General features: G+C 41.9%; 1 long non-coding RNA gene across 1 annotated transcript; it reads right to left on the minus strand.

Annotated features, from left to right (window-relative positions):
* Window positions 1-1,950: 1,950 nt before the first annotated feature.
* Window positions 1,951-8,243, minus strand: LOC122465506. Its single transcript, XR_006290417.1, has 2 exons — window positions 8,093-8,243; window positions 1,951-3,019 (listed from the first exon to the last, which is right to left on the minus strand). It is a non-coding gene; the product is annotated as an uncharacterized LOC122465506 (long non-coding RNA).
* Between the last annotated feature and the right edge of the window lie 205 nt (window positions 8,244-8,448).

The following is an 8,448-nucleotide window of genomic DNA, read 5'->3' on the forward strand; positions in this document are numbered from 1 at the left end:
TTATTTACTGATGTGTGGCAAAGCTAAGTCAAAGCAATGTGTTTTACATTTAGCCCTGAGATTTGTGGTCACTCTGCGCTCTTGCAGGAATGAGTTCCATAGAAGTAGAACTTTCTTTTCAATTGGCCTATCTCCTGCTTTCACAAGTTTCCCTCATGTGATTCCAAGGGTCTTGGACAACACAAGCTAATGAGCAGTACTGTGATCCTAGAGAACTTACCCTACATAATCTTTTGAGAATGCCAGAGGGGTTGGAACACCCAATCTGTTCTAGGCCAGGTATCTTTTGCCTCACTTCTGTTCGTCACATAAAGTCAGTAGTTGATTCTCTTTTCTTTTTGAAAACAGCGACATGTGGCATTGCACATCCATGTATTACACTTGAGCTCTTGGCATGTGAATATTGTTATCCAGATAAATAATGGATAGTATGTGTGATGGGTTGGACCCCTTGGGATGCCACCTGATATGCTGAAATACCACTGAGTCTACCTGTTCTGCCAGCCTGGGCCCCCTTTAACATGTATTCCTGAGCCAGGCTATTAAAGCCTCCTCCAACACAGACACAGGCAGAGCCACACCCAGCTGCCGATCAGCTCTGGAAAGACTCAGTTTAAGGCACTCGCCCTAGCCTGCAGGTGGCCACATCCCTTGGAGTGCAGACCCAAAGATATATTATGAAATCTGCCTCCTCCCTCAATGTGAAGGAAGGCATGCACAACTTCTACCCCCACCCCAGTTAGAAATTACAGAAATTGGGTTATATTATAAACAAAACAAATTTTATTAACTACAAAAGGCAGATTTTAAGTGGTAAAAGGGGTAACAAACAGAACAAAGCAGATTACCTTAGTAAATAAACAAAAGCCGCACACTGAGCTTACACACTAGATAGGTAGGATACAAATTAACAAATTCTCATCCTAAGTAATAAACAGGCTCGCTGATTCTTAAGTCACAAGTTACCTTGGCTTTCCCAGGTTTTCATCTAAAGGTCTTAGCTTGGGACCATCACTTCTCACAGTTCAGTCTTTGTCCCTCTGATGTTTTCAGGTGTGTTATTGTAGGGACAGTGAGGACCACTCATGTTGTCATTGTCCCGCTTTTATATCTCCCCCTGGCCCCAACTGGCTGGAAAGCTTCTTTTGCTGTGACCTGGGTCAAACAATTCCCATTGTGTAGAAAAGGGGCGGGCAAACTACGGCCCGCGGGCCGAATCCGGCCCAGCAGGGCTTTCAGTCCGGCCTGCGGGATTGCCAGCCCCATGGTGCAGCAGAGCTAAGGCAGGCTCCCTGCCTCCCCTGGCCCCGCGCCGCTCCTGGAAGCTGCCAGCACCATGTCCCTGCAGCCCCTGGGGGGTAGGGATACAGAGGGCTCCGCACGCTGCCCTCGCCTGCAGGCACTGCCCCTCACAGTTCCCATTGGCCGGGAATGGGAAACCGTGGCCAATGGGAGCTTCAGGGGTGGTACCCACAGGCAAGGACAGCGCGCGGCGGAGCCGCCTGCCCCACTCCACCCCCAGGAGCCATTGCCGGACATGCTGGCCACTTCAGGGAGTGGCGCGGAGCCAGGGCAGGCAGGGAGCCTGCCTTAGCCCTGCTGCACACCACTGTGACTCTGGAGCTGCTCGAGATAAGCGGTGCCGGGCCAGAGCCCACACCCCAAACCCCACATGCACGCCAAACCCCCTGCCCTGAGCCCCCAACCCCCTGTCGTACCCTGCACCTCTCCTGCACCCCGCACTCCCTTCTGCACCCCAGTTCCCTGCCCCAGTCCTACATTCATAGCCCTGCATACAATTTCCCCATCCAGATGTGGCCCTTGGGCCAAAAACTTTGCCCACCCCTGGTATAGAGCTATCTGAGCCATGTCAAACAAACAGTTCCCATTGTGTCGAGCGCTCTCTGAGAGTTTTCTGTTGCCCACAGTTCCTGGGGTAATCTTTATGCTTGTGTGCATTTCTTCAACAAGCCACTAACATTGTTTAGCCTCATCCAACATAGCACATTTGAAATACAGAGACATGGTCAATATTCCCAGCATCAGATACAAAAATGATACATGCATACAAATTGGATAAATACATTCAGTAAATTATAACCTTTCCAAGGATCTCTTACAAGATCCATCTTGCATAAAGTATATCTTAGTTATACCATATTCCTATCATAACCCTATTTCCATAAAGAGTATGGGATGTAATGTCTCAGTATGGTGATCATATTTTAAACAAACTCATTTCACAAGAAAGTTGTTTTGGGGTTGAATTTGGGGCAGGAGATCACCTAAGTTTGAGCTTTCATTCTGAGTAGGTTCCCAGTTCTATGTCACCTGTGTTTCAGTGGATTGTATGCATATAATCAGAGACGGAAACAATCACTATATTCCAAAAACAAACAAAGACTCTTTAAATATTCAGTGAGTGCACTAAACAGAAACAGCACAGACTGAATATCAATCATTGATTAAATCTAGTCCTCTCCTAACGGCATTGCAGGAAAAAACCTGGAAAGGTTTTATGGAAGGATAAGGGCTTCTTAGGTGAGTAGATATTTCTAATTCAGATTCAATTTACATTTTTGTCTCTCTATACTAAGAAGAAAATGTATACATTTATTGACAAAAAGATAATAATGTTTAAGCTTCATAAGTTATGAAAAACATGCTTCTAAAACAGAAAAAACATTGAATAGTAGGAAGTAGTAAGACAGCAGCTGTGTTTAATGTGTTATAAACAATTCACCAAAATTTTATTTTAGCATCGTAAATGTAGCATTTAAGGCCAGATTCTGGCCCCTATTCATTCTCACTAGTACCTTAATAAATAGTCCAGTAGACTTCAGTGAGACTATTTGTGAACTAAGGTGCAACTTGACATAAGTAAACAAATCAGAATCTGGCTCTTGATTTAAAGCCCCAATCCAGCAATCAAATGATTTCAGTGGGGTCCTCCGAGGTTGTAAAGGGCTGCCTGTGCAGATCCAATTGCAGGACACAGGCCTCACAGAATTTCTGTTGGCTGTTCAAAAAAAAAAAAAAAAAAAATTCTTGCTAAACTTCTGTTACCTGATTATAACAGAATCCACTCTCTTTCAAGCCTCACACTACATCATATCCTGTTTTGTCTGAGTGATCAAGGTTCAAGGAGAGGAATTTTTTCACCCTCACATGCTAGCAGAAGCCGAGCTGCAGGCACTAGTGCCTTCTTACTCCAACCAGCAAGAAAGGATAAAACAGACTACAAATAAATAACAGTAGATGGGGTAATGCATGGACCAATAGTGATTACAAAGGTCATAAAAGCACAGAGGTTCTGAAGATCCAATAAGCCATGCAACACTTAGCAATGCAGAATGTTTGTCAAGGGAATATACCCAGAGTGCAATAAAAGCATGTTGTTCTAGTGAAAAACTTTATTACATAAAAAAAATGAAATCAAATCAAATACCAAGAGTTCTTGACACAAAGGTCCCTAAATATCTATGTTCACCACGAGAGTCCTGTTCCTTTACTCCATATAACTTTCGAGTTTCCAAAGTCCTGATCTCTGTCTGTTCTAGAGCCGGGAAGCCAGATCCCCAAATGATGTAAATTGGCATAGTTCCACTGACTGCATCAGTTCACACCAGCTAAGGATTTGGGACACAGTCTTTTTACTTTCAGTCCTCACTGCATTCCTCCAGCACCTTTACTAAGTACTTCTTAATATCAACATAGATTTGAAAGGTGTGTGTACAGTGTAAGACTGCATTCTGCACAGTAAATGCAGCAAAGACTGTGTTTACACAGTTCACTCATTTAAACTATTATTATGGTTGTGCCCTGTTGAACCTACTACATATCTATCATAATTTTATTCAGATTTGATGATAAAATTAGGTCTCTAATACTTCCATGTTGTATTTTAAGTCATTTAATAGAGCAAAGCAATCTGTGGCCTCCTCCTTCCTGCTTCTTACTTGTGGCACCGCTAGATTAACAGACTAACTCTTTCAAATAGAGGAATTTTGGGGAGGGGATATTATTTGGGATTTTTGTTCTCTTTAAACCAAAACAAAAAACAAAACAAAAAAGCTTTGTTTTCAAAGAAACATTTTAAAATGTTACTGATTTTAAAATATCAACGAGGTGCTGTCTTGTTATAATTTACTTGTTAAAAGTTCTCTAAGAGACCAAAAATGAGAATCTTCATGCCCCAGTTTATTAGACAGAAATGAAATGGAGAAAGTGGAGCAAACTTGGAAGAAATGGCCTAGATTTTCAAATCTTGATACATAAAGTTAGGTTTTAGTGTCCATGTTTAGGCACCTGATTTTCAGAAATGCTGGGCATGCACTAACTTCCACTGACATCAAGGAGACTGCTGGATTTAGATCCAAATTATGTAGTCTGCTGTATACCTGTACTTTTAGCTTCCATCATCAGCTAGCTATTCCTCAGAAAAATCAATTTCTTTTTACTGCAATAGGAAAGATATTAACCCTGCACGGCTTTCTGAAAAAGAATCTCTCTGCAAACATGATTCTTGAAAATCTAGACATTATGGTTCAAATAGGGAAATGAAATATAAATAAATTACATTCAGGTACTAAAAGGGGAGATTTTCAAAGGCACAGAGAGCAATTAGGACTCCAACCCGAATTGAAAGTCATTGGGAATTGGGTGCCTAACTGCTATTTGTGCCTTTGAAAAATCTGTCACCTCTAGCAGTTTCCCCCAACAAACACTGTAGTTCAGTTTGCAAAATAATCTCCATTGTAACTTCTTTTTTTACAGTCTTTCATATTTTTCTGAAAGTTTATTCTTTTGGACTGAGATTTTCCATTCTTTGGTTTCTGTCCGAAAGTAAATACTTTGGGAAGTTTGAGCAAAGTCAGCTGTTTGTGAGCTGTAGGAATGGGAAATAAAATACACTTTTCCTCATTTTAAAAAATGTTCTAACACCACAGTTTGGGACATGGTTCGGAGGGGGGTGGGGGGGAGAGAGAGGGGCTGAAGCCTGAAATATGACACGGAGTTAATCCCCACTGAGGTCTAGTTCGTTTTCTTAGCTTGAGAAGAAGTCAAAAAGATTTTTTTTTAAATTAAGCAATTCAAAGATCCTTCTCTGATTATAGACATCTTTCTATTAGTACAATGCTAGTAAAATGAGCCCATCCTTCACTCCCCAACTGATCTTGCTATGTGACTTTGAGAGCTACTCCAATATAACTCAGGAATAAAAGAATAATAATGCTCGATAGCTTCTGAAAAGAATTTAGCAAAGCTTTATGAAGCTACCCTCTTGGTGACATCATAATGACCATTCTCCCTGCCCTGGTTGGAAAGCCCAGAAGCTGCTTTTGTCCCTGAGGAGAGGGCAGGGCCAGTGCGGAAGCTGCTTCATTGAGACTGCCTCCAAGACAATTTGCATGAGGACTGTTAAAAGGCCCTAGCTACATTAGGGAGATTTTTTAACCCTTTTCCACCATTACTAACAAGCATTAGCAAACTGAGGAGTCCTGGTATAAGGCTACCAATACAGTTTGCAACCTTAGATCATCCAACTCCTGCTAAGAATGAGTCTGATTGACATGGCACTGAAAAGATTGGATTACAGTACCGCCCAATCTGGGCTGTACAACTGTACTGGCTGCAGTGGAATTACATGGGGGTCAGCATAAAGCGTGGCTGTCTGTATCCAGAAGGTTAAGCATGAACTGGATACGTTTCCAGTATAATACTTAGAATGTGTTCCGGAAAGTAAAGGAATCTACATTTCATTTGTCAAAACAAGAGTTGGAGAGGAGTGAATACCTGTCAACCACGCACAGACTCTGGGTACGTGATCCCTAATCATCTTGACTTAAAGACTCTCCCCCATTACATAAAATGGTCATTAAAGGTGGGGAAAGGATCAGAACTCCAGAATGAATATTTGTAATTTTATATTTAGTTCTCTTCCCAAAATATTGATGGGAAGACTGTGTCTTCCTCTCCTCTGTATAGTAAAGTGTTGGGGTGTTTTTAAAATCATTTATCTCTTCTTTAAAGGGCTAAGGAGATCCTTTGGCTTGATTGATTACATAGGGCTCTTGAATAGTTTCAGTATCTTAATGAGGCAAATTACAATGGTCTTTCCACCCCTCATCATATTTAATCACTGTATTTATTAGCTGTAGCATTAACTTTGTACATGGACAGCCTCTTTCAAGTTTTACCAGTTAGATCATAAGAACTGTTAAATACTGTGTTAAAACAGTGAAGTAAATAACTCAAGGTTCTACATAAGATCAGTTTCTGATGAAAATATTTTGCTATTAATAGAGTTCCTCTCTCCAGTGTGTCCAAATATCAGCCAACACTTGACTTCCAGCCATACCATCATTTCTTCTAGACTGTTTACTGATAAACCAGTTATTTATGGAGTAAGTCATTGATATCCTCCATATTTTATGAGGAAATTAATGGCAAATATGAAAATTTAGATTTGGCTGAGATCCAAAAGGTTATTTTCTTCTGCTGCTAAATTGCAAGCAGAAATACAGTCACGATTTGATGGAATTAATCATACATATATGAGCAAAAGAAACTAAGAAATGATCCAGACCAGTTTCAGATTCAAAATGCTTTCCCTCCACCCCAGGTCATAGTATCATTGTACTAATACCTGGTTATCCAGATACCAGTATTGAAAGAGGCCCAATATTTTCAGAAAGCAGATCTTATTTGTAAAGCATATACCTATAAGTTAAACTTCAGCTGGTGATTTGTCACTGCTTTCTAGCTGCCATTCACTAATGAAAGCAACAAGTCAAATGGGTAAAAATGAAAAATCAATCTTTGCTAATAAGCACATTTTATAAAAGCAAACACATGCACATTACAGTCAAGTCAGTCATCTTAGCTTCTTCAGAAAAAAATGTTAATCTAGTTAATTTCTATGAGATCAAAAGTATTGTATCTCTGGAAAAATTAACTTGTTTTATGTGCTGGCTCTCACTGAAGTGACTTAAGTCTATTCCACAAGCACATGTTGTTAAACAGTCTAACTGGTTCCGCTTTGTTGGCTTTATATAAATTTTTGTTCAAGTGGAAATTGTTGATGTTCTGGTACTGGACCTATAGGAAGATGCCTCAGTAACTTCAGGCCCTATACATACCTGTACAACACCCCTAATACGTTATGGATGCTACCAGAGTAAATAGTGGCAGCACCTTTACAGCACCTTTCACCTGAGGATTTCAAAGTACTTTACTTAGTTCATTATGTCTCACAACAACCCTGTAAAAAGTATCTACAATATGTAGATTCTCATACCATGACCAGCACCATGGTACTGAATGCCCTTGTCCCATATTCTAGTATCATCTCCAGATAGGTAAACCAAGGCAGAGGGAGGTTGAGGGAAAGATTTTTTAAAAGGCACAAATGGAATTTAGGTGCCCAACTCCTAAAGATTTTAATTGTGAGTTGGGCACCTACCAGACCTGTGTGTCTGAAAAGCTTCCATTTGAAGACCCATACTTTTGATAAAGTGGCCTTTAACTTTGGGTGGCCAAAGTTAGGTGGTTATTATAGGTGATAAGAACACCCACAATTCTGAATGAAGTTGGAGGGGTGAGGCCAAAGGTGTTCAGCACCTCTGAAAATGAGACTCAGTATCTAGAGCTGGGAACAGACAAACCGAAGTATGCAAAAGTAGAGACCGCTTTTGAAAATTTGACTTTAAGTAACTCACCCAAGGCCGCGCAGCGAGACGAGACAGACCTGAGGACACAACCCTGTAACAGGGAGTTCAGAGGGCAGCCTAGTGGTTAGTGCACCTGACTTCCAGCCCCTAGCCTCTCTGTCAGGCTGGTAGAGGTGCCTGTTCCTGACCTTAAGCCAGGAATCTTTGGCTTTTCACCCACATCTGGGTTTAGGCCCTTAAGTGGGTGTGGGAGGGGAACGTGGGCCCTCTGTCTGCTCTGGGTCCCAGCCAGGGCCCTGTAGGAAGTACACTGGCAGGGTCCTCCCTGCAGTGAGTTTAAGTTGCTTCCTTGGGCTCCTTCCTAATTATAGCTCCCTTCAGTTTGGAACATGACCCCTATAGCCCAAACAGTCACTCACCTTACAACCAAAAGAGTCCAAAGGAGCAGGGCCCATGAGTTCTCAAAGGGGATGCTGGTAGAAGGCACTGCCTATGAGCCTTACCCACTCTGTGGTCACCTCTCAGGCTCACTCTTCTGACTGGCTTCCTAGAGAAGCATTTTCCTCTCCTTCTACCTGTCCAACACCCTTTGCTTGGGCTTCTGAGATCCTTTTAACCCACTCCTCCAGCTGAACAGCTGGAGTATACATGGCAGGGTGGGGGAGGGCCTCACCTGGGCCTAGATTGCCTCTTAACCCCTTCAGGCCCAATGGAGAGCTCAATCCTGTGAGGTTCCAAATGCCCTCAATTTATATTAAAGTCCCTGGAAGTTCAG

The sequence above is a fragment of the Chelonia mydas genome, chromosome 4 (genome assembly GCF_015237465.2).
Source record: "Chelonia mydas isolate rCheMyd1 chromosome 4, rCheMyd1.pri.v2, whole genome shotgun sequence".
NCBI classification, from domain to species: domain Eukaryota; kingdom Metazoa; phylum Chordata; order Testudines; family Cheloniidae; genus Chelonia; species Chelonia mydas.